Genomic DNA, 26,674 nt, shown 5'->3' on the forward strand with positions numbered 1-26,674 from the left:
TTCCATAAAGAATGATAACAAATGGAATCTTAGTCCAGATTGCTAGGCAATTCGAATGTTCTGAATAGGAGAGATTGGTACGTGGGGGAGGAATGATTGCTGTATAACTTATATACTAAAATGATGCACTTGGGGATTCTTCAGGATGATGAAAGACACTAAGGAAATTCAAATTACTCAGTAATGTTATGATTATAAATTACAGATTGATCAAAGACAGAAAGGAATGAGTAGGACAGAGAGAATTATAGCCCAGTGTCGGGAAGTCACACACCGCTCCACTCTTCTAGACACCAAAGGTTTTGGTATCAAGCAGGAAACAGAACCTACGAGTAAGGTAAGCAGAACTGAAACTAAAAGTTGGAGAACACATAAGAAAGGAGAAGGTTTGACTTTAGAAACTATTCTGATATAAAAACCAAGTTCCCTGATTCTGGGTAGGGTGATGAATGTCATAAACTCATTAATTCAGTCTCCCCTGATGGGCAGCAGGCCTTCGAAGAGTGTCAGTCCTTCCGAGGGAAACTTTTTCTTAAGAGAATAAACAGCTTAAAAAAGAAAAGAAAATTGGGGCGCCTGGGTGGCTCAGGCAGTTGAGCGTCCAACTTCAGCTCAGGTCATGATCTCACGGTTTGTGAGTTTGAGCCCCGAGTCAGGCTCTGTGCTGATAGCTTGGAGCCTGGAGCCTGCTTCAGATTCTGTGTCTCCCTCTCTCTCTGCCCCTCCCCCGCTTCTCTCTCTCTCAAAAATGAATAAATGTAAAAAGAAAAAAAAAAAGAAAATTAATAGTTTAAAGAAGACAGCATAGGTTTATTAAACAAGGATTTTTAAACAAACATTTATTTGTAAAGATATTTAGTACACCCATTCGCCAATGCCGCTAGTTAAAGAAATCTGTCTTTAAAAAAGTATTTGTAAAAAAAAAAAAAAAAAAGGTATTTGTAATTCACATTTTCACAATTTTAGATTGACCATATCCTCAATTCGGTGAAATCATTCAGTGTTTCTCTATTTTCACAACACTAAGAATTGAAACATTATTCCTATTTTCAGGCATAAAGCTTATTAAATTATTAAGGATTTCTGGGAAAATAAAGGGGTTTTTTTTTGCCACAATAAGACAGAAAGTTGTTAAAATGCTACATTTTGTTGATTTGGGGATCATAACACGACCTTACATGTTACAAACAATTCTGGCGGATTTAAAATTATGAATAGGTTCACACTGAAAGGAGCCTTAAATTTCTGACAAGTAATAGCTAGGTAAAGATTCCACTCTGGTTATTTGATTGGAATGCTGCAGAAAAGGCCTGAGACACCACAGACCACAAAAAGAAGACTTTTGAAGGACTCCTAGATTTATCAACCAATGACTCAAGCCCCTGGGAGGCCGAACCATCCTACTTTCCACAGAAGCCTTAGACTGGGGATTTTATAAAGCTGGTCCATACTCTCGAAGAATGAGTGTGTGCAGGTATGTTTTCCTTGGGAAATTCTAAGGCACCCCACAACTGATCCAGATACAACACACCTAGGCTGGTGCCATCTCTGAAATGCAACGAGAACAGTTACTGTTGACCACAACTTCACTGCCTGATTTCCTGTTAACTGCTTATTGACTTCACATTGCTCTTAATGTCTGTTTTCTCAATCACGTTCTTTCTCTCTAGATGTTGTTCCCTACTAGGTTTCAAATCCTATCTCTGTGATCTACTGGCTTTGTGACTGTGAGAACAGTATTTAGCCTCTTTAAGACTATAAGAAGAAGACAGAGAGTATATACCTCAAAAGAAAACTCACGTGCAGTGTTAACCATATAGTACTTGCCTCGATCTGTTTGCTATATACCATATGTATATAGTATCACTGCACAACAGGATAGTAAAACATGAACAAAAACACGGTCTTTGCAATTTAGGCAGTGTATACTCACTTTCTGATAATAAATGTGTATCTTTCTATTCATCTAGAAAGAAGATATAAGTTTCATACAGGTCCACTAACAGAAAGTAAAGTGTATTTATATTGCACTGAGTAAACCCAGGGACTATTATAATCTAATACAGAATGAAGCTATTTAAGATATCCTTCGCTAGTACATAATACCGTCTTGTAAAAAGGCAATATGAAAGAAGCATAGGATTTAGAATCAGGAACTTAATACTGTCACTGGTTACCTGTGAGGGCATGGGCAAATCTTTTCACATCCTTGAGCCTCAATTTCCACCATTACTAAATGAGAAGTAATGCAAACTATTCTTAAGCAGAGGAAGGCTTTCTGTAAATCTTCAGAGCCCCAACTATACACCCTCCTCTCTGCCCCAGAGACATCTTTATGGAATGCAATGGCTCCACTGAGCAGAGTTTGAAAACCACAAAGAGAAAGCCTTTGCAGCTTTATTATCTTAGATATTCCAGCCTAGGCATTCATCAAGCTCAAGGCCTCAGGCTCTAAAATAAGTTAGATACAGACACAGATACAATAAATTAGCATATTGGTCATATATGTTCACAATTCTTAAATATAAATGAAAGTAAAACAAGAGATACCTTAATATCTGGATATTCTTATTTTCACTTATCCTATTAACACCTGAAAAGAGGAAAATATTTTAAAATCTGTATATTAATATATAACCATACTTCATTATCTAAATTCATTATTTTTGAAAAGTTCAATTCACCAGTTCATTTTCATCAGCTAAGATCCTGACAACAACTAACACACACACATATAACAACCACCACCACCACAAAAAACTTTAAATTCCTTTTCCTTTGGGCTTGTCTTGTATATAAAAGCATGTTTGAATTAATAGTTTGTGGCACTTATCTAGGCTAGGACTGTACAACAAAACATATGCAAGAATAAGCCCCCTGTTGGTCCGATGCTAATTTTGCTCTCATCGGCATTAGCAAGATAACACGGCAAGTAAATCCCTTGCCCAGGCCTTTCCAGACTAGACCTTTCTAGGATATAGTACAAAGTGACTTAAATAGACCATGTCTTCTGACCATTTAAATTACTTTCCAGTGGCTGGAGATGCTCTGAACCAGGCACAGCTCTTGAGCTTGGAGAGCAGATTTGCTAGGTAGAGTTTCTACCTGCTCAATCAGAAATAGGTCTATACATTTTAAGCAGCGGAGTTGAAATGACAACCAACTAGGATTTTTGGCATAGCTCAGTGAAATCTTAGTGAGCAGTTCCCACACTGGAAAAATAAGTGACAGTACTCCATGTGCAGAATTAGGACTAATGAACAGAAGTAAAGGGAGGTAGGTTCTACAGGGTGGAGATGAGCTTTCTAAAGCTGGAGCACCTTGAATGTATATGTGGAGAACTTCCTTGTGAGGTGTTCAAGCTGAGAGGGGATGAGCATTTGCTGGGATGACAACTGCCACTGGGTGTCCTCTCTTGGGCAGAGAGTTGGACTAGAAGATCTCTAAAATCTTCTCCAACTTGGACATTCTATGATTTCCTATGGAAAACATTCAGCAGACAGATGACCAAAAATATGATGACTTCTCACAGGCGATTTCAGTCAACAGCAGAGCCAGATCGGGACAATGATCGGGACAATTCCGCTGCTGCCAGGAGGTTTCGTGCAACTTTGTTTTAAAAGTTGGGGCTCTAGGTAAATTTTAACGAATATCTTTTCCTTAGCACCTCTGCATATATGTTTACAGTCACCTTAAATTCATTTTATGCCACATCTATGTCTTCATTATTCCCACCAAATCTGCTTCCTAGGGTGTTATCTCTGTAATACCTTTTAAGTCAGCAAAGATGACTTACTTATGCGTGGTAATTAAGTCATAAAGAAGGACTGCTTGAATATGAAATTTAGTTAATTTTATGCCTACTGTGTCTTTCACGCTTTAATCAGCTCTTGCCAGACCTACTACAGAATACTTCAAAGTGATCTTTCTAGTGTCAGTTTCTTACAATCTTTAAGAGTTTCCTTTAAAACCCTTTTGCTGTGACTTGCTCAAAGACTAAAGTCCAAGCTAAGACTAGCACTAAAGCCCTTTGGGATCTGGCATAACCAACCTCCCCTGACATACACTGTGCCTCAGCTGAGGTCTACCTGCCATGTCCTGAGTGTATCCTGCTCTTTTAGCATTCTGCTTTTATTTACACTCTTCTTTTAGTTCTTCCTCTCCTTCTTAGCAAAAGCCTCCAGTGCAGTTTTAAGAGTTGTGGAAGAAGAGGTTCAATACTATATTGCTGGTTGATGCAGTCCCTACAAATCAATGTTCAATAATAAGAGAAAGAAAACTGCCCAGTGCCTCTGAAAAAAAATAATTTGATATGAGGGACTATATTTGGAGGACATGCTCTCCTTACTCTTCCCACATCAAAAGTAATAAGCTTCAGTTAAATCATTCATGCATGCAAAGCACTCAGCACACGGCCTGACGTAGTAAGCATTCAACAAGCATTAGTTACCATTGCTGGCATTTTGATGGCTTAAAACGTACTGCTGCTATGAACAGTGCTTCTAAAAATCCTAGAGATAAAACGAAGATCAAGACGAATCAAACTGCCACCCCACAGATCTTAAACTTTAATGGGGAAAGAGACACCAAAGAAACACATCAAAAATAGAATTATGGAGAGCGGTTAAGTGCAATGAAGCAAATACCACAGGTGGCAGTATACAGAGAGATGGAATGGAGGCTACTTTCGTTAGGGTGAGTCAGGGAAGGCCTTTCTGAGGAGGTTCCATTTGAGCTGAGTGTCAAAAAGGATCACTCCCAAAGAGAACTGGGTAAGTTCTGAGAGGAAATACCACATGCAAAGGCCTTGAGATGGAAGGGGCTCAGTGTTCACCGACAGAGGCAGTGAGGCTGCGGTGTGGACAAGGGAGGGTGAGAGGCCTGCTTATGGACAGCCGACTGTGTATCATGCCCAAAGGAGAGCTTATTCCCAGTTCCTTTCCGAAATTATCTGAGAAGGTGTTGGTGAGGTTCGCAGGGGTAGAGCTCACAGGGCCTTGAAAAGGACTTTGGGGTTTTTTCTAATTGCAATGGAAAGCCACTGGAGGATTTTTATCAGAGGCATAGGATCCTCCAGAAGTCAGGTGAAAAATATACTGAGTGGAAGCCCAGGCCAGTTAGGAGGCCATTTGAATAGCCCAAAAGAAGGACTAAAACCTAACTCTAAACCTGGCTGAGGCTGGGAATGGGGACTGACTGCAAGTGGGTATGAAGGATCTTTTTTGGGTGATGGACATTTTCTAAAACTGAACTGTGATAACTGCACCATTCTGTAAAATCACTAAAAAGCATTGGATTTGACACTTACAATGAGTGAATGTTATGGTATATAAATCATACCTCAGAAAAGCAGTTCAGAAAGAAAGCAGACCAGCTACCCTTTGTATGGACATTGTCCTTATGTTTTGTGGAGTAAGACTGGGGGTGCAAATTAGCTGCCTGGGTCCCAGAAGTCAATCGATTAAACACTGAACACTGTTTTTTTCCTACACCCTGTGAACTCCAAAGTATGTTAATTTCAAGATGACTACAGGTTGCTTTTATCCCGATTCTAACATCCCCACACATGGAAGCACTTCTGCATTGACTACTTTCCCCAGGCTTGGACTTCAATCTCCAGGTGTCTGCAACTATTATCATTGTTGTTGTTGCTTTAGAAAAAGAGAGCACACAAGCCCAGGAGAGAGGCAGAGGGAGAGACAGAATCCTAAACAGGCTCCACACTCAGAGCGGAGCCTGACGTGGGGCTCAGTCCCACAAGTGTGAGAACACGACCTGAGCCGAAATCAAGAGTCAGATGCTCAACCGACTGAGCCATGTGCAACTCTTACTTGATATACATACGATGAATAGCCAGTAAAGTATTAGCTGAAAACCAAGCTTAAGTCGCCTTTATTCCCTTAACTAGAGCAAATACAGTGATGTATTAATAGGAATACAAATGAAAGTCCAAAAATTGCTCTAAGTGTTAGGCTAGTTCTTTCCAATGTACCTAAGTTATTTTCACTTCTGATCAAATTCCTTAGTCAAGTATTTTCCTTGGGATTTACCGGGTTCAAGAAAATACTTCGTGGTCTCCACTACTCCATCTGGCACTGCCCCAGCTGGAGGGCTTTAAAATATTAATACAGGATTGATTCTATGTGATTTATAACAATGAACATATGTATTAGTTTCCTGTAGTTGCTGTAACAAATTACCACAATCCTGGTGGCTTAAAACAATAGCTATTTATTCTCTCACGGTTCTGGAGGCCAGAAGTCCAAAATCAGTCTCACGGTGCTGAAATCAAGGTTGTTTGCAGGGCCGTGCTCTCACCCGAGGCTCTGGGAAATAATCTATTTCTTGCCCCTTCTATTCCTTGAGCTTCTGTTGGCTGCTGGCATTACTTACTGACTTGGGGCCTCATCACTCCGCTCTCTGCCTCTGTGGTCATACTGCACTCTCCTCTTCTGTCTGTATCAAATCTCCTTCTGCCCCTCTCTTATGAGGACACTTGTGTTTGCATTTAAAGCTCACCCAGCTAATCCAGAATAATTTTCCCATTTCAAGATCTTTGACTTCATCATACATGTAAAGACCCTTTTTTTCCCCTTAGAACATTTACAGGTTCCAAGGATTAGGGCCTGATGTTTCAGGTGGCTCTTAACCTGCTACACCATATAATTTGGGGTCACCTAGTGTGCGAATATGTGGTTGACAGAGGCCCCAAAGTGAGTGATCCTAACACACTAGATAACACCGACTCTCCTTTGTAACACACGATAGTAAGGGCTTTGCACATACCAAATAAATTGTCCATTTCTGCCCTCAATTTATTTGGAGAGTACAATACCTCTATGCATAAAGACCATTTACCCACAACACAGATAACTGTGTAAAATGAAAAACAGTAAGTGTGGTATGGAGCTGGGAGGCCCAGATCTCACCCACCACTCTCCCACCCCCACCCCAATTCTTTACCCACAGAAAAACAGTCCTGCCTAGCTAGTCTCTGGGCTGTGTGGTAGGTGCTAGACCTTTCCTGAATCAGCAGCTGACAAGAGAAAGCAAGAGAGAAGCGGTTGTCAAGTCAATAACACCCTGACAAACAGCAACAGACCTCATTTCTACTTTCTCCTGACCTTAAGGTACACCAAGATGCAGGGACAAATCCTGGAACAGCCTGAGTGCAGACCTCGAACAGAGTTCTGTGGACACGGATGGACTCATTTGAGAACTCACTGTTTCTGACTGATGCCAATGACCGGGTAGGGCCAGATTCCTAATGTCACTTACAGGGAGGGCTCCAGCTGAAAAGGCCCTTACACATTTATTACAACCTCATTTTGAATGACAGGTTGGTGACTGTCCAAGGCTAGACACTCCTCTTTATTTCCATGTGTCCCCCGACTCAACCCCTGGTCCACGGGAAACGGGATAGGGACAGGACTTTGCGGTAGTGTTGGGACAAGATCCGCGGTTATTCCCCCCAGAGTGGAATATTTTGCACAGGACTCTCTGGTGCCAGAGTTACAGCCCCTGGACCCGGAGGTCTTGCGATCCCCGAAGAGCAGAAGTCCTTTCCGTTAAAAAACCAATTTATTGGGCATCTGCCACGTGCAAAACAAAGGTCTGGAAGGTTCCAGTAATGAAGATGCGCTGCTCCGGGTCCTCTGGACGCAGGACCCACCCCCTCGCCCTCTCCCCCGGGCCGCGCCCCGCCCGTGTACCTGCAACCAACACCATCTTAAGACATTGGCCGCATCCCCGCGGGGCGCCGGCGGGCGCGGCGGCCGCACCTGCGTCGGCCGGGCGGCTACGGTGGCGGCGGGGGCGGCTCCTCCTCGTCGGCGGCGGCGCGGGTGCTCTGCCGCCCCGCCTCCGCGCCCCGCCCCTCGCGGCGCTCGGGATCTGGCCTCCGCCGGTTCCACGCGAGCCGCGCCGGCGACCGTTGGGCCCTTCGGCGTGGCGTGGGGGTGCCTCCCACTCCCGACTCCGCCCCCAGACGCCGTCGCCGGGGCAACCGAGCGCCATTTCCGCCCTCCTCCCCTCAGCTCTGAGTAAGGGGCTGTTTGCATCAAACCCTGGATTCGGGCCTCCACTTGGACTCTCTGTGACTCAAAGCTTCTCCCCTTTTCTGCAGCCCCTTAACCGGTCTCCCCGTCCTACTCTTGCTCTCCCCAGTACATGCACCCCAACACCCCAGACCATTCTCGCAGTTGTCCCTCAAATAGTCTTCCCAAAGTCTTAACCAACCCACACAAATCCTACCTCTACTTAATCCCAATCCTGGCTTGGCCTGTCAAGCCTTCACCCTGCCTCACCTCCATCCTGCTTCAGTTTCTGACACTTTCTCTAGTCCCACCCTTAATGTCCCATTTGACTACTTCAAGTTAACAGAATTCACATTTCGCAGCTCTGCCTTTGCTTATGCTGATCCTCTGGCTGGAAGGACTTGCAATGTTCACGTGTGTTCTCAGGGAGAGTTGTTTCCTTCCCTGTGTTTCAGTTGCTCTCTGATAGAGAATTTATCGGATGAGATGATCACACACGCAAACGTTTCAGTGCTGCCCGAATTAGTGCTCAAATGGAAGGAATTCAGAAAGGGCTACGTGTGACCGATACAACCAGTGACGTTAATACTGTTAGCAGTCACATTACACACACCTACAGCAAAAAGCCTTTTATGTCTAGATTGGAAATATTAACAAATCATGCATTATTTAATGTAATTATGGATTTTAATTAAATAGTACCAAACGCCACTAAAGATTGCTGTTGATCATATCTGTAATTTAAATTATTTCATTTATTGACCGGCCAAGATTTAAGATTGCCTACAGAATGAAGTGTTTTAATGGGGAGTGGAAGTATTAAGTAGAAAGGACAACAGTTTAAGTTTTGTAGCTACACAGAAAGCAATTTTTAATTATTTTGTTTTAATCTCCCCCCTCCCCCCTCATTTTGGAGAGAGAGTGTGAGTAGGGCTCTGGAGAGGGGCAAAGGAAGAGAGAGAGAGAGAGAGAGAACAAGCTTATCTATCCCATGCCCTGGGATCATGACCTAAGCAGAAATCGAGAGTGGAATGTACAACCAACTGAGCCACCCAGGCGCCCCTATTTTGTTTTAATCTTTTATTCAAAGTATGTGTGTTATTACAGCAAGAAAATATTTTAGTTACTATTAAGGGATTTCCATTGGTGTCTGATGTTTATATTTGTATGCTGGACCCTAAGAACTAGGAAAATTCCTTTTTTCTTTTCTTTTTGAAGTTTTTAATGAACATAACATGTTCATTAAAACCATATAAAACTAGGGGCGCTTGGCTGGCTCAGTCCAAGGAGCATAAGACTTGATCTCAGGGTTGTGAGTTTGAGCCTCATGTTGGGTGTAGAGATTGCTAAGAAAAATACATAAACTTAAAAAACAACCTACTTTAACCTGTATATATGCATGCAATTATGTGTGCTACATTTTCTCATACAATTCTCTGCATTTTGAAGTATCTTGCAGTTTTACTCCTCAATATTTTTTTTTTTTTTTTTTTTTTTTTTTTTTATTTATTTTTGGGACAGAGAGAGACAGAGCATGAACGGGGGAGGGGCAGAGAGAGAGGGAGACACAGAATCTGAAACAGGCTCCAGGCTCCGAGCCATCAGCCCAGAGCCTGACGCGGGGCTCGAACTCACAGACCGCGAGATCGTGACCTGGCTGAAGTCGGACGCTTAACCGACTGCGCCACCCAGGCGCCCCACTCCTCAATATTTTTTTATACTGAATCAAAAAGGGTTTCTTAGCTTTTAAAATAGAGAATTTAAAGATGAAGGGGGTCTAGATTTCCTTTAACATTCATTCAGCCATTTCACATATATTCATGAAGCATCTATCACAGGCCACATGAAGGTGCTGAAAAATATAGCCATGAACCAAATAAAGTCCCCATCCTCTGGGAGTTTACATTTTTGTGGAGGAAGAAGAATAAGGCACAAAGTGACAAGTTCAAATATGTCTGACTAAGATAAGTGTTATGGAGACAGGGTGAGGAGATTAGGGAGTGTGGGGTGAGTCAACACAAAGCCTTTTTAAAACAAGCCTTTTTAAAAATTATAAAGAGAAAGGAAAAGAGTTTTATTTGAGCCCAAGTTAAGACAGCTGCCTGGGATACACATAGTTCCCTGGGGAAAGAACACTTTCTTTCCCAGGTTATGCGTGTGTGGTTGTTTTGTTTTGTTTTCCTTTTTTGTTTTGTTTTTCCACATAAAGAGTTGCAAATCATCATGATGAAGGACATTCCAGAAAGTTACAGGCTTTATCTTGTGTTTTTCATATGTGCAAGGCTGTATGACTTTAATCTTGTGGGAATCAGGAAGGCTTTTTTCTTTTTCCTATCTTCATGTTTGCAGTGCTCCTTTTTTGGTTATGTTTTTAATGAAGCAGATGTACAATGTGTGCTTGGGGCAGAAATAGAGCCCATCCTTTGAGGTCTTGCTTATTTTCAAGTTGATAAATGTTATAGTATAGCTTCTCTGGGAGCCTAGGGGCAGGGCCCACAAACATGAAAAGTTGAAAATTTTATTTTATTTTATTTTTTTTTTTCTTTTTTTTAATTTTTATTTTTTTCAATATATGAAATTTATTGTCAGATTGGTTTCCATACAACACCCAGTGCTCATCCCAAAAGGTGCCCTCCTCAATACCCATCACCCACCCTCCCCTCCCTCCCACCCCCCATCAACTCTCAGTTTGTTCTCAGTTTTTAAGAGTCTCTTATGTTTTGGCTCCCTCCCTCTCTAACCTCTTTTGTTTTTTTTTTCCTTCCCCTCCCCCATGGTCTTCTGTTAAGTTTCTCAGGATGCACATAAGAGTGAAAACATATGGTATCTGTCTTTCTCTGTATGACTTATTCCACTTATAACACTCTCCAGTTCCATCCACGTTGCTACAAAGGCTATTTCATTCTTTCTCATTGCCAAGTAGTATTCCATTGTGTATATAGAGCATACTTTCTTTATCCATTCATCAGTTGATGGACATTTAGGCTCTTTCCATAATTTGGCTATTGCTGAGAGTGCTGCTATAAACATTGGGGTACAAGTGCCCCTATGCATCAGCACTCCTGTATCCCTTGGGTAAATTCCTAGCAGTGCTATTGCTGGGTCATAGGGTATATCTATTTTTAATTTTTTGAGGAACCTCCACACTGTTTTCCAGAGTGGCTGCACCAATTTGCATTCCCACCAACAGTGCAAGAGGGTTCCCGTTTCTCCACATCCTCTCCAGCATCTATAGTCTCCTGATTTGTTCATTTTGGCCACTCTGACTGGCGTGAGGTAATATCTGAGTGTGGTTTTGATTTGTATTTCCCTGATGAGGAGCAATGTTGAGCATCTTTTCATGTGCCTGTTGGCCATCCGGATGTCTTCTTTAGAGAAGTGTCTATTCATGTTTTCTGCCCATTTCTTCACTGGGTTATTTGTTTTTCGGGTGTGGAGTTTGGTAAGCTCTTTATAGATTTTGGATACTAGCCCTTTGTCTGATATGTCATTTGCAAATATCTTTTCCCATTCCATTGGTTGCCTTTTCGTTTTGTTGGTTGTTTCCTTTGCTGTGCAGAAGCTTTTTATCTTCATAAGGTCCCAGTAGTTCATTTTTGCTTTTAATTCCCTTGCCTTTGGGGATGTGTCAAGTAAGAGATTGCTATGGCTGAGGTCAGAGAGGTCTTTTCCTGCTTTCTCCTCTAGGGTTTTGATGGTTTCCTGTCTCACATTCAGGTCCTTTATCCATTTTGAGTTTATTTTTGTGAACGGTGTGAGAAAGTGGTCTAGTTTCAATCTTCTGCATGTTGCTGTCCAGTTCTCCCAGCACCATTTGTTAAAGAGATTGTCTTTTTTCCATTGGATGTTCTTTCCTGCTTTGTCAAAGATGAGTTGGCCATACGTTTGTGGGTCTAGTTCTGGGGTTTCTATTCTATTCCATTGGTCTATGTGTCTGTTTTTGTGCAAATACCATGCTGTCTTGATGATGACACCTTTGTAGTAGAGGCTAAAGTCTGGGATTGTGATGCCTCCTGCTTTGGTCTTCTTCAAAATTACTTTGGTTATTCGGGGCCTTTTGTGGTTCCATACGAATTTTAGGATTGCTTGTTCTAGTTTCGAGAAGAATGCTGGTGCAATTTTGATTGGGATTGCATTGAATGTGTAGATAGCTTTGGGTAGTATTGACATTTTGACAATATTTATTCTTCCAATCCATGAGCGTGGAATGTTTTTCCATTTCTTTATATCTTCTTCAATTTCCTTCCTAAGCTTTCTATAGTTTTCAGCATACAGATCTTTTACATCTTTGGTTAGATTTATCCCTAGGTATTTTATGCTTCTTGGTGCAATTGTGAATGGGTTCAGTTTCTTTATTTGTCTTTCTGTTGCTTCATTATTAGTGTATAAGAATGCAACTGATTTCTGTACATTGATTTTGTATCCTGCAACTTTGCTGAATTCATGTATCAGTTCTAGCAGACTTTTGGTGGAGTCTATCAGATTTTCCATGTATAATATCATGTCATCTGCAAAAAGTGAAAGCTTGACTTCATCTTTGCCAATTTTGATGCCTTTGATTTCCTTTTGTTGTCTGATTGCTGATGCTAGAACTTCCAACACTATGTTAAACAACAGCGGTGAGAGTGGACATCCCTGTCATGTTCCTGATCTCAGGGAAAAAGCTCTCAGTTTTTCCCCATTGAGGATGATGTTAGCTGTGGGCTTTTCATAAATGGCTTTTATGATGTTTAAGTATGTTCCTTCTATCCCGACTTTCTCAAGGGTTTTTATTAAGAAAGGGTGCTGAATTTTGTCAAATGCCTTTTCTGCATCACTTGACAGGATCATATGGTTCTTTTCTTTTCTTTTATTAATGTGATGTATCACGTTGATTGATTTGTGAATGTTGAACCAGCCCTGCATCCCAGGAATGAATCCCACTTGATCGTGGTGAATAATTCTTTTTTACATGCTGTTGAATTCGATATGCTAGTATCTTATTGAGAATTTTTGCATCCATATTTATCAGGGATATTGGCCTGTAGTTCCCTTTTTTTACTGGGTCTCTGTCTGGTTTAGGAATCAAAGTAATACTGGCTTCATAGAACGAGTCTGGAAGTTTTCCTTCCCTTTCTATTTTTCGGAATAGCTTGAGAAGGATAGGTATTATCTCTGCTTTAAACGTCTGGTAGAACTCCCCTGGGAAGCCATCTGGTCCTGGACTCTTATTTGTTGGGAGATTTTTGATAACTGATTCAATTTCTTCACTGGTTATGGGTCTGTTCAAACTTTCTATTTCCTCCTGATTGAGTTTTGGAAGCGTGTGGGTGTTTAGGAATTTGTCCATTTCTTCCAGGTTGTCCAGTTTGTTGGCATATAATTTTTCATAGTATTCCCTGATAATTGCTTGTATGTCTGAGGGATTGGTTGTAATAATTCCATTTTCATTCATGATTTTATCTATTTGGGTCATCTCCCTTTTCTTTTTGAGAAGCCTGGCTAGAGGTTTATCAATGTTGTTTATTTTTTCAAGAAACCAACTCTTGGTTTCGTTGATCTGCTCTACAGTTTTTTTAGATTCTGTATTGTTTATTTCTGGTCTGATCTTTATTATTTCTCTTCTTCTGCTGGGTTTAGGCTGTCTTTGCTGTTCTGCTTCTCTTTCCTTTAGGTGTACTGTTAGATTTTGTATTTGGGATTTTTCTTGTTTCTTGAGATAGGCCTGGATTGCAATGTATTTTCCTCTCAGGACTGCCTTCGCTGCATCCCAAAGCGTTTGGATTGTTGTATTTTCATTTTCGTTTGTTTCCATATATTTTTAATTTCGTCTCTAATTGCCTGGTTGACCCACTCATTCTTTACTAGAGTGTTCTTTAACCTCCATGCTTTTGGAGGTTTTCCAGACTTTTTCCTGTGGTTGATTTCAAGCTTCATAGCATTGTGGTCTGAAAGTATGCATGTTATGATTTCAAATCTTGTAAACTTATGAAGGGCTGTTTTGTGACCCAATATGTGATCTATCTTGGAGAATGTTCCATGTGCACTCGAGAAGAAAGTATATTCTGTTGCTTTGGGATGCAGAGTCCTAAATATATCTGTCAAGTCCATCTGATCCAATGTATCATTCAGGGCCCTTGTTTCTTTATTGACCGTGTGTCTAGATGATCTATCCATTTCTGTAAGTGGAGTGTTAAAGTCCCCTGCAATTACCACATTCTTATCAATAAGGTTGCTTATGTTTATGAGTAATTGTTTTATATATTTGGGGGCTCCGGTATTCGGCGCATAGACATTTATAATTGTTAGCTCTTCCTGATGGATAGACCCTGTAATTATTATAGAATGCCCTTCTTCATCTCTTGTTACAGCCTTTAATTTAAAGTCTAGTTTGTCTGATATAAGTATGGCTACTCCAGCTTTCTTTTGACTTCCAGTAGCATGATAAATAGTTCTCCATCCCCTCACTCTCAATCTGAAGGTGTCCTCAGGTCTAAAATGAATCTCATGTAGACAGCAAATAGATGGGTCTTGTTTTTTTATCCATTCTGATACCCTATGTCTTTTGGTTGGTGCATTTAATCCATTTACATTCAGTGTTATTATAGAAAGATACGGGTTTAGAGTCATTGTGATGTCTGTATGTTTTATGCTTGTAGCAATGTCTCTGGTACTTTGTCTCACAGGATCCCCCTTAGGATCTCTTGTAGGGCTGGTTTAGTGGTGACGAATTCCTTTGGTTTTTGTTTGTTTGGGAAGACCTTTATCTTCTATTCTAAATGACAGACTTTCTGGATAAAGGATTCTCTGCTGCATATTTTTTCTGTTCATCACATTGACGATCTCCTGCCATTCCTTTCTGGCATGCCAAGTTTCAGTAGAGAGATCAGTCACGAGTCTTATAGGTCTCCCTTTATATGCTTTCAGAATTTTCTCTTTATCCTTGTATTTTGCCAGTTTCATTATGATATGTCGTGCAGATCGATTCAAGTTACATCTGAAGGGAGTTCTCTGTGCCTCTTGGATTTCAATGCCTTTTTCCTTCCCCAGTTCAGGGAAGTTCTCAGCTATTATTTCTTCAAGTACCCCTTCAGCACATTTCCCTCTCTCTTCTTCCCCTGGAATACCAATTATGTGTAGATTATTTCTCTTTAGTGCATCACTTAGTTCTCTAATTTTCCCCTCATACTCCTGGATTTTTTAATCTCTCTTTTTCTCAGCTTCCTCTTTTTCTATAATTTTATCTTCTAGTTCACCTGTTCTCTCCTCTGCCTCTTCAGTCTGAGCCGTGGTCGTTTCCATTTTATTTTGCAGCTCATTTATAGAATTTTTTAGCTCCTCCTGACTATTCCTTAGTCCCTTGATCTCTGTAGCAACAGATTCTCTGCTGTCCTCTATACTGTTTTCAAGCCCAGCAATTAATTTTATGACTATTATTCTAAATTCACTTTCTGTTATATTGTTTAAATTGTTTTTGATCAGTTCGTTAGCTGTTGTTATTTCCTTGAGATTCTTTTGAGGGGAATTCTTCCGTTTGGTCATTTTGGATAGTCCCTGGAGTGGTGTGGACCTGCAGGGCACTTCCCCTGTGCTGTGGTGTATAACTGCAGTTGGTGGGCGGGGCCGCAGTCCGACCTGATGTCTGCCCCCAGCCCACTGCTGGGGCCACAGTCAGACTGGTGTGTACCTTCTCTTCCCCTCTCCTAGGGGCAGGATTCACCGTGGGGTGGTGTGGCCCATCTGGGCTACTTGCACACTGCCAGGCTTGTGGTGCTGGGGATCTGGTGTATTAGCTGGGGTGGATAGGCAAGGTGCATGGGGGCGGGAGGGGCAGGCTCAGCTTACTTCTCCTTCGGCGATCCACTTTGGGAGGGCCCCTGTGGCAGCGGGAGGGAGTCAGACCTGCTGCCGGAGGCATGGATCCACAGAAGCACAGTGTTGGGTGTTTGCGAGGTGCAAGCAAATTCCCTGGCAGGAACTGTTTCCCTTTGGGATTTTGGCTGGGGGATGGGTGAGGGAGATGGCGCTGGCTAGTGCCTTTGTTCCCCGCCAAACTGAGCTCTGTCGTCCGGGGGCTCAGCAACCCTCCCTCCCTTTGTCCTCCAGCCCTCCCGCTCTCCAAGCAGAGCTGTTAACTTATAACCTTCCAGATGTTAAGTCCTGCTTGCTGTTGGAACACACTCCCTCCGCCCCCCTTCCCCCCCCTCCCCCCCCCCCCCCAGCCTTTGCTAGCCAGACTCAGGGCCTCTGCTTTGCTGGCGGGCTGCCCCTCCGCCACGGCTCCCTCCCACCAGTCCATGGAGTGCGCACCGCCTCTCTGCCCTTCCTACCCTCTTCCGTGGGCCTCTCGTCTGCGCTTGGCTCCGGAGACTCCATTCTGCTAGTCTTCTGGTGGTTTTCTGGGTTATTTAGGCAGGTGTGAGTGGAATCTAAGTGACCAGCAGGACGCGGTGAGCCCAGCGTCCTCCTACGCCGCCATCTTCCCTAGAATCCCCCGAAAATTTTATTTTATCAAGTGCCATTTCATACTGTGCACGGAGAAGGCCTCATTGATAAAGTGACATAGAGCAGAGACCTATAGGACCACAGGGAGGAACCATATGTATACTATAGGGAGTGTCCCAGGCACATGCTCGGTGTATTTGAGAATCAACCAGTGAGGCCTGAGTAGAGTGGGCCATAAGGAGAAGGTTGAGTTCCAGTCATATAGGGCCTAAGTCTCCAAGAGCTCTTTAGTAAGAGTCTATACATGGACCCAGAGTTATTTGTCTCCCTTCATTGATTTCCTACTCTGGACCAGACCCTGTGCTGGGCACTGGGATGGGAGTGAGAGATATATAGAAGCTTCAGTTTTTGCCTTCAGGGAGCCAGTATCCTTCTTATTATTGTCAATCCAAATGGCTGCTGGCCTTAATGAGGTGCAGTTAAGAAGGGTGGGTTATTCAGGGGTGCCTGGGTGGCGCAGTCGGTTAAGCGTCCGACTTCAGCCAGGTCACGATCTCACGGTCCGTGAGTTCGAGCCCCGCGTCAGGCTCTGGGCTGATGGCTCAGAGCCTGGAGCCTGTTTCCGATTCTGTGTCTCCCTCTCTCTCTGTCCCTCCCCCGTTCATGCTCTGTCTCTCTCTGTCCCAAAAATAAATAAACGTTGAAAAAAAAAATTTAAAAAAAAAAAAAGAAGGGTGGGTTATTCAAGAATGATTCAGGAATAAGGAGCTCAGATCTGGTCTGAGCTTTGATACTAACTATATAACCTTGGGCAAGCCATTTAACAGTTTAGAGCATTAGTATTTCATCTGCCAAATGATAGATGAAGAAATTATTGCAAGAGATTTTTCTAACTAAAAATTTTTTTTATATATTTTTATTTTTTAATTAATTTTATTATTTTTTAAATTTACATCCAAATTAGCATATAGTGCAACAATGATTTCAGGAGTAGTTTCCTTAATGCCCCTTACCCATTTAGCACATTCCCCCTCCCCCAACCCCTCCAGTAACCCTCTGTTTGTTTTTGTTCTCCATATTTAAGAGTCTCTTATGTTTTGTCCCCCTCCCTGTTTTTATATTATTTTTCTTTCCCTTCCTTTATGTTCGTCTGTTTTGTCTCTAAAAGTCCTCATACGAGTGAAATCATATGATACTTGTCTTTCTCTGACTGACTAATTTCACTTAGCATAATACCCTCCAGTTCCATTCATATAGTTGCAAATGGCAAGATTTCATTCTTTTTGATTGCCGAGTAATACTCCATTGTATATATACATATATATACCACATCTTCTTTATCCATTCAACCATTGATGGGCATTTGGGCTCTTTCCATACTTTGGCTATTGTTGATAGTGCTGCTATAAACATGGGGGTGCATGTGTCCCTTCGAAACAGCACACCTGTATCTCGTGGGTAAATACCTAGTGGTGCAATTGCTGGGTCGTAGGTGGTTCTATTTTTAGTTTTTTGAGGAACCTCCACACTCTTTTCCAGAGTGGCTGCACCAGCTCGAATTCCCACCAACAATGCAAAAGAGATCCTCTTTCTCTGCATCCTCACCAACATCTGTTGTTGACTAAGTTGTTAATGTTAGCCATTCTGACAGGTGTAAGGTGGTATCTCATTGTGGTTTTGATTTATATTTCCCTCATGATGAGTGATGTTGAGCATCTTCTTATGTGTCAGTTGGCCATCTAGGTGTCGTCTTTGGAGAAGTGTCTATTCATGTCTTTTGCCCATTTCTTCACTGGATGATTTGCTTTTTGAGTGTTGAGTTTGATAACTTCTTTATAGATTTTGGATACTAACCCTTTATCTGCTATGTCGTTTGCAAATATCTTCTCCCATTCTGTCAGTTGCCTTTTAGTTTTGTTGATTGTTTCCTTTGCTGTGCAGAAGCTTTTTATTTTGATGAGGTCCCAGTAGTTCATTTTTGCTTTTGTTTCCCTTGCCTCTGGAGACGTGTTGAGTAAGAAGTTGCTGCAGGCAAGATCAAAGAGGTTTTTGCCTGCTTTCTCCTGGAGGATTTTGATGGCTTCCTGTCTTACATTGAGGTCTTTCATCCATTTTGAGTTTATTTTTGTGTATGGTGTAAGAAAGTGGTCCAGGTTCATTCTTCTGCATGTCACTGTCCAGTTTTCCCAGCACCACTTGCTGAAGAAACTGTCTTTATTCCACTGGATCTTCTTTCCTGCTTTGTCAAAGATTAGTTGGCCATACATTTGTGGGTCCATTTCTGGGTTCTTTATTCTGTTCCATTGATCTGAGTGTCTGTTCTTGTGCCAGTACCATACTGTCTTGATGATTACAGCTTTGTAGTATAGCTTGAAGTCCGGGATTGTGATGCCTCCTGCTTTGGTTTTCTTTTTCAAGATTGTTTTGGCTATTTGGGGTCTTTTCTGGTTCCATACAAATTTTAGGATTATTTGTTCTAGATCTGTGGAGAATGCTGGTGTTATTTTGATAGGGATTGCATTGAATATGTAGATTGCTCTGGGTAGTATCGACATTTTAACAATATTTGTTTTTCCTATCCAGAAGCATGGAATCTTTTTCCATTTTTTTGTGTCCTCTTCAATTTCTTTCATAAACTTTCTATAGTTTTCAGTGTATAGATTTTTCACCTCTTTCGTTAGATTTATTCCTAGGTATTTTATGGTTTTTGGTGCAACTGCAAATGGGATCGATTCTTTGATTTCTCTTTCTGTTGCTTCATTGTTGGTGTATAGGAATGCAACCGATTTCTGTGCATTGATTTTATATCCTGCAACTTTGCTGAATTCATGAATCAGTTCTAGGTTTTTGGTGGAATATTTAGGGTTTTCCATATAGAGTATCATGTCATCTGCAAAGAGTGAAAGTTTGACCTCCTCCTGGCTGATTTGGATGCCTTTTATTTCTTTGTGTTGTCTGATGGCAGAGGCTAAGACTTCCAATAGTATGTTGAATAACAGTGGCGAGAGTGGACTTCCCTGTCTTGTTCCTGACCTTAGGGGGAAAGCTCTCAGTTTTTCCCCATTGAGGATGATATTAGTGTTCGGTAGTTCATATATGGCTTTTATGATCTCAAGTTATGCTCCTTGTATCCCTAGTTTCGTGAGGGTTTTTATCAAGAAAGGATGCTGTATTTTGTCAAATGCTTTCTCTGCATCTATTGAGAGGGTCATATGGTTCTCATCCTTTCTTTTATTGATGTGATGAATCACGTTAATTATTTTGTGGATATTGAACCAGCCCTGCATCCCAGGTATAAATCCCACTTGGTCGTGGTGAATACTTTTTTTAATGTATTGTTGGAGCCGGTTGGCTAATATCTTGTTGAGGATTTTTGCATCCATGTTCATCAGGGAAATTGGTCTATAGTTCTCCTTTTTAGTGGGGTATCTATCTGGTTTTGGAATCAAGGTAATGCTGGCTTCATAGAATAAGTTTGGAAGTTTTCCTTCCATTTCTAGTTTTTGGAATAGCTTCAAGAGAATAGGTGTTAACTCTTCCTTAAATGTTTGGTAGAATTCTCCTGGAAAGCCATCTGGCCCTGGATTCTTGTTTTTTGGGAGATTTTTGATTACTAATTTGATTTCCTTACTGGCTATGGGTAACTAATTTTTTTTTTTTAAAAAGAACTATGATTTATAAAATCAAAGAATTTTATCTTAGTATAAAAGCATTTATTAAAATTGTACCCGAAAGCACTTGATACATCATAATCATGATATATATGTAGAGTCACTTAAAATTTAATTCGTGATTTGCTTAGTTTAAAAAATGATCTTGTTTCACAAAACACTATCAGTTTTGTAAATAGGTGATAGTCAAAAATATAGCATATATTATAAAAAAATTTTTAAGCATTGTGTTTCCTTTATGACTTTGAACTTTAAGAATTTGCCAAAGATCTTCAAAACTAAATGCAATGCTAGATCAGAGTTACAGAGTAGCCTGGATTTTTAGTGTAGATATTTTCCCTCTCTGATTAGGATGTAAGAGTTTCTATGTTAAGTCTTATCTGACGGCCTTATTTCCCCAGTGCCTGGTACAACATGGGCACATAGAAGTAACTCAATGTATAGTGGAAAGGAAATAAATGGCAAATCATCTCCAATAATTTTGGCAAGTTGATAGAGTACAAAATATTAAAGGTATAGAGGCACCTGGGTGGCTCAGTCAATTAAGCATCTGACTTCGGCTCAGGTCACGATCTCATGGTTTGTGAGTTTGAGCCCCGCATTGGGCTCTGTGCTGACAGCTCAGAGCCTGAAGTCTGCTTTAGATTCTGTGTCTCCCTCTCTGTCTGCTCCTCCTCTGCTCACTCTGTCTGTCTTTCTCTCTCTCTCTCAAAAATAAATAAACATTAAAAAAATATTAAAGTGTATATAGTTAATGTTCTGACATTCTTCTCTCCACCAAGGACATAAGAAAATAAATATATTTAATAAGAAAGCTTGAGTTCATTCAGCAAATATTTATTAAACACCAACTATATACCAGGAACATCGGTGAACAAAACAGACCAAACCCTGCCTTCACAGAACTTAACATTCTAGTTGAGAGAGACCAGAAATAATCGTGCTGACCTAGTTAACATATTAGAAGGGGTTAAGTGCTGTGGAAGCAGGAAAGAAGAAGGAATGTGGGATGGGTGGAAATTTAAATAGAGCAGGGAACACCCACCTGCTTCCCAGGAACAGATGTGATTGGATTTCTAGGAACATTTCCTGGCAGGGTGGACTAAGAGGATGAGCGATTTCTAATTTGGGGTTTCTTTTGAAACTAGCTGCAAAAGAAGACTTTCATATACCATCCTAAATGCAGGGAAGTTTCTACTTCTTAGAGTTGATTGAGGTTTTTAAAATCAACCTTATTGAGGTATACTTCATGTATGATGATACTTCATGTACATTTTTATTGTACAGATTGATGACTTTTGCGAAATGTATACACTTAGTATCAAGCTCTCCAATACATGTAAAATCTTTCCATTTACCCAGAAGGTCCAGCTGTGGTTATTCTCTCTTTTAATATTAAAATGAGTTTTTAAAAAATACAAGTTTTTGAGTTCGTTTGTTCGTTTCTAAGACAATTTATTTTACAGAAGGTTGAAAAAAGGGGTAGAAGTGGGAGATAGATGTCAAATAGGAAGTAAAATAAAGGCAGATCATCTTTTCTCTCTTCTAGCCTGTGTTTCTGCTGTTGAGGCCAATCACCATCATTACCAGCGTCTTTGAAGCTGTCTCTGTTTCTTCCAAAGGAAAAGAAAAACTGTATCCTTTATTGTAACCATCCAGCGTTTCTGCTGACTATATTTTTCTTAGGTATTTTACTTTTTTTTTTTTTAATGTTTATTTATTTTTGAGACAGAGAGAGACAGAGCATGAACGGGGGAGGGTCAGAAAGAGAGGGAGACACAGAATCGGAAACAGGCTCCAGGCTGTCAGCAGAGAGCCCGACGCGGGGCTCGAATTCACGGACCGTGAGATCATGGCCTGAGCCGAAGTCGGACACTTAACTGACTGAGCCACACAGGCGCCCCTAGGTCTTTTACTTTTTACCTAAGAAATAAAATAAGGGTATGGATATATTTCTACCAGCTTTTATTTATTTATTTAAAAAATTTCTAATGTTTATTTATTCTTGAGATAGAATGTGAGCAGGAGAGGGGCAGAGAGAGAGAGAGAGAGGGAGACACAGAATTGGAAGCAGGCTCCAGGCTCTGAGCTGTCAGCACAGAGCCTGACGGAGGACTCGAACCTACAACCACAAGATCACGACCTCAGCTGAAGTCAGAGGCTCAACCAACTGAGCCACCCAGGCACCTCTCTACCAGCTTTTAAATAATAACCTACCTTAAGAATTCCTGTAACAGTTATAACTCTGTCAGGTGTCTATATTTACTATATCCTATCAGGTATTATTATCTGGCTTTTTATGCATCTGGCAATTTTGTGGCATCCATGTACAACCTTGCTCAGGATGGTTAAGTGATGAATACTGAACTGATTAATTATAGTATCATATTTGACATTTTTTTTTACCTTTTACAAGTATTTTTTTTTTTTACAAAAAACATTAGTTATTGTGATAAAATATACATTACATAAAATTTACCACTTCAGCCATGTTTAAGTGTTCAGTTCAGTGGCATTAAGTATATTCACATCGTTTTACAAACATCACCACTGTCCCTCTCCAGAACTCTTTCATTCCCTCAAACTGAACTTTGTACCCATTCAATGCCAACTCCCCATTCCCCTTTTCCCAGACCCTGGCAACCACCCTGCTACTTTTTGTAGAATTTGACCTCCTCTACGTATCTAAGACAAGTGGAGTTTTACAGTATTTGTCCTGTGACAGTCCTGTGACTGGCTTATTTCACTTAACAGTGTCCTCAAGGTCCATCCACTTGTAACGTGTGTCAGAATTGCCCCCCACTTTAAGGCTGGATAATATTCCGTTGTATGTGTAAGCCACCTTTTGTTTGCCCAGCCATCTGTTGACTGAGTCCCGGAGTTTTTAAAAAAAGTAACTTTATTGAGATATAGTTTCCATTTAATAAATTGTACCCATTTAAAGTGTATCAATTGACATTTTGACAGATATATACACCTGTGGAATAATTGCCTCAGTTGAGACACAGGACGTTTTGATCATTCTCAAAAGATTTAAATTGATTGTCTTTTGATAGTTTTGGGACAACTGTTAGGATAGTTGGTGAAGCAGATGCTGTAAGTTGCATACCCAACATCTATTTCCCCTTCCTCTTTTCTCAGAGCATCTGTCGTGTTGGAGCATTCAACACAATGTTTGACACCACTTCAAGGGAAGTTCTAGCTGAGGGATTCTGATTATTTTATTTTATTTTATTTTATTATTTTTATGTTATAAGAAGTTTGAATTTCTTATCCGTTCGTTTGTTTTTTGATCTCAGGAATAGAACCCAGTGATTCATCCCTTACATATAACACCCAGCGTTCATCCCAACACGTGCTCTCCTTAATGTCCTTCACCCATTTAGCCCATCCCCCCACTCCAAACCCCTCCAACAACCCTCAGTTTGTTCTCTGTATTTAAGAGTCTCTTATGGTTTGCCTCCCTCCCTGTTTTTATATTATTTTTTCCTTCTCTTATTTTAACCTGATCTTTGGGCTTTCTTTTCTCTTCCAAGTGACTGTTTTCAGGGGAGGCTTCTTGGCATTTAGAGGTGAGGGGAGGTCTGCTGGGAAAGTGGTCCCCAGTCCTAAGGAGACACATGAAGGGATGATTCTTTTTGCCTCTGAAAGATTGCCTAAAGACTCTGAAAACTTTAAAGTAAGGTTAATTTTTGTCTATTTGGGATGATTCTGAGATGTCCTTTCTAAGAAAGAGTAAATAACCAAACCACTGATTTAATAATTTAATATCTTACGGTTACTTTAATGATTACTTAGTGAGCCAGAAGAGCCACTAGATGTCGCTCCTACTTTATTTTCGGAGATAATCTAGAGGCATTTTTAATCTTTGGAAGATTAAATGGAGAGGCATTAAAGAATCCACTCAGTTAAAAAATCATACTTAAAATCCCAGCAAAGATAAAGATAAAAGCATTAAACATTACTATGAACAATTAAAATTTTGAGAAGAATAAGTCAATTTTTCTTTAAATGATGTTAACAAATAGAGTGATGCATGATTTCCAAGTCAAAACCGTGAGTAGGCAAATGACATTTGTAAGTGTTTGGTACAGGAATGTCGGGCAAACGGGAGAGTCAATATGATTAAAATATTTTCTGCCCTGGGGCCATCTTCGCAGTAACAGAGCAATATGAACTCGGTTACCAACAGTGGGGATTTTTCATGTGGAGGCAGAAAGTGAAGTTGTGAGCTGTGTTGAATCTATTTGTCATGAAGAAAGAATTTGGTTAAAAATAGTAGTTCTGGGAGCTCCTTTCTACTCCCTAGAGGGGTTGCTGTCCTATTCATGAATGGTGGAATAAAGCCAATTCGATTTTTTAAAAAAGGAGTAATTCTAAGAAGAAGGGAAGCAGTAGAAAGACAGAAAATAAGATGCAAAGCTACATCTCTGAGACTGCACTCAGCTTCCTTAAACTGTCTCCCAAAGCAGGAAGAACCATGAAGGATTTCATTGTGTATTGCTTAGAACTCTTTCAATTGCAAGTTGCAGAACACCAACTCTAGCTGTTTAAAGGAAAAAATAAACGGATATTTATGGTCTCATACAACTAGTAGGAGTGTGATGGCTTCAGGTATGGCTGTATCTGGTTAAGGCAGCAATTCTCAAAGTGTGATGTGGGGACCTCAAGAAGTCCCTGAGACCCTTTGGGTTTCGTAAGGTCAAAATCGTTTTCATAAAAACTAAGACATTGTTTGCCTTTGTCTGCTTGTTCTTTCACAAGTGTGTAGTGGAATTTTCCAGTGACTACATGACCTGTGACATCCATCAGATAGAATGCAGAAAGATAGTTGAATCCCGCAATCTTCTACTGAACTGGCCATGAAGGAGATTTGCAACTATGTAAAACAATGTCATGCTTCTCAGTGATTTGTTTTTTGTTTGAGAAAATACAGTTATTTTCAGCAAAATGTGTTAGTCATTTTAACATATAATGGCTTTTCTATTTTAAAATGATTAATAAATATTTTAAATGTTCTTTTCTGTTTTAATTTTCTACTACAGGAAACACTGATGGATATAACACACATAAACAATTTATTTGGAGTCCTCAATAATTTTTAAGATTATTGATATTTAAGATAAAATCGTCCTGAAACCAAGAAGTGAGAGAGTTGCTGCTGGTTTAAATGAGGTCTGGTTGGACCCAGAACACCGATTTACGTTATCTTGAACTGATTTCCTAGGGGTTGTCTTTCTTCTGAGGCTTGTGACTGCAAGGATGGCCTCCAGCAACTCCAGGTTTGCTAAACCTATCAGTTTAGCAATCCCATAGGAGAGAATGCTCCTTAGCGATAGCTCTGATACAATTTCTAGTTATTACATTGGCCCAGCTTGAGTCACATGCCCATCCATATGCCAATCATTTGAGCCAAAGGGCAGTTGATGCCTGGATCATATGTCCACCCCTGGAGCCCAAGAGCAGGGTCAGCCCACCAGCACCACAGGATAGGTGGAGGTGTGGCTCCCCAGAGAGATACCAGACAGACAAAAAGCAAATCCTTCATCAGAACGCCTGAATCTGAAGCCAAAGATTTAGAAAGAAAACTACGCTGTTCTCAGAATCCTGTCCCTTCTACTGTCAGCATCTTGAGACAATAGGGCTGTTTCTCTTTCCCTTGGGAGGAGCTGGGGTCCAATTTCATTCTCTAATTAGAGTTTGGGTCCCAATTATGTGCCCTAACAAAAGTTCTTCCTATGAATTAGCAATGCTGGCCTCACAGAAAGTTGTTTTTTTTCCATAAATTATGCAAAAGACCTACCTTACACTGAGATTCCATTCCTAAGTGTCTGAAGATTTTAATTTTATGCCTGTTTATGCTGCTTCAAAGATGACTCTGGCCACATCGGTTAACCTTTTACTGGCCTCTATGTGCTTACCTCTAGAAACAAGGATACATTCTTTGACTCTGAGCGGTGGAAGATGGGGAAAAAAGTTGTCTAACTTTGATCTATCTGTTGCTATTCTACATATCTGCCAAATGAAGTTTGACATTTTTTTTCAGAGTATATATCAATTTTCATTAAATATTTAGTTCCTAAATATTTTTGACAAGAATATAAAATAGAGCTTTCATCAGTCTATAAGCACCAAGTGGTATATCTTCATTGCTTACCTTTTTCCTTTTTCTTTTGCCTTTTGTTTTCAGCTTTATTACTTTTAATATTAAATGTTGATTCTATAAAATCCCACTTTTTACAAAGTGAATTAGTAGTAAGATCATAAATGCCACAGAAAATAATTTTCAGAAAAAAAATTATTCATTTACTTAGGAATTTTTTAACGACACACACACACTTTGAATAATCAAGTGAAAAGCCAATGTTTCTCCTTTTATTCTTAATTTATAGATTAAGCTGCAAAAGGAGAGAGCAATAAAAATTATATAAATTACTATTAAGAATCAGACAATATTTACATATACTTTCACTTGGTATGCTTTGTATTTCCACTAAAATATTGTCATTACAGAAAAATGAGATTTTACCATTTTTTTGGTCA

General features: G+C 40.5%; 1 protein-coding gene and 1 long non-coding RNA gene across 18 annotated transcripts in view; one reads left to right on the forward strand and one right to left on the reverse strand.

The window, feature by feature from the left end:
- The window catches only part of CCDC158 (coiled-coil domain containing 158), a 101,526-nt gene extending 92,983 nt beyond the window's left edge, over window positions 1–8,543 (reverse strand). For 4 of the 16 annotated variants that reach the window (XM_081795546.1, XM_081795542.1, XM_081795540.1 and 1 more), the window contains exons 1-2: window positions 7,713–7,911; window positions 2,551–2,593 (exon numbers count right to left, since the gene is read on the reverse strand). The gene's annotated coding sequence lies outside the window, so the exon portion shown is untranslated. Of the gene's footprint in view, window positions 1–2,550; window positions 2,594–3,320; window positions 3,365–4,088; window positions 4,228–4,450; window positions 4,512–7,712; window positions 7,913–8,389 lie in introns of those variants that run through there. The other 12 variants (XM_081795543.1, XM_081795547.1, XM_081795544.1 and 9 more) reach the window with 9 other exon arrangements.
- LOC144616170 (uncharacterized) lies at window positions 90–25,052 on the forward strand. Of its 2 annotated transcripts, none has more exons than XR_013555237.1 (3): window positions 90–337; window positions 21,681–21,817; window positions 24,896–25,052. It is a non-coding gene; the product is annotated as an uncharacterized LOC144616170 (long non-coding RNA). The 2 variants fall into 2 exon arrangements; XR_013555238.1 differs by lacking the exon at window positions 90–337 and adding an exon at window positions 3,536–3,635.
- The last annotated feature ends 1,622 nt before the right edge of the window (window positions 25,053–26,674 follow it).

The sequence above is a fragment of the Panthera onca genome, chromosome B1, assembly GCF_046562875.1.
Source record: "Panthera onca isolate mPanOnc1 chromosome B1, mPanOnc1 haplotype 2, whole genome shotgun sequence".
Taxonomy (NCBI): Eukaryota; Metazoa; Chordata; class Mammalia; order Carnivora; family Felidae; genus Panthera; species Panthera onca.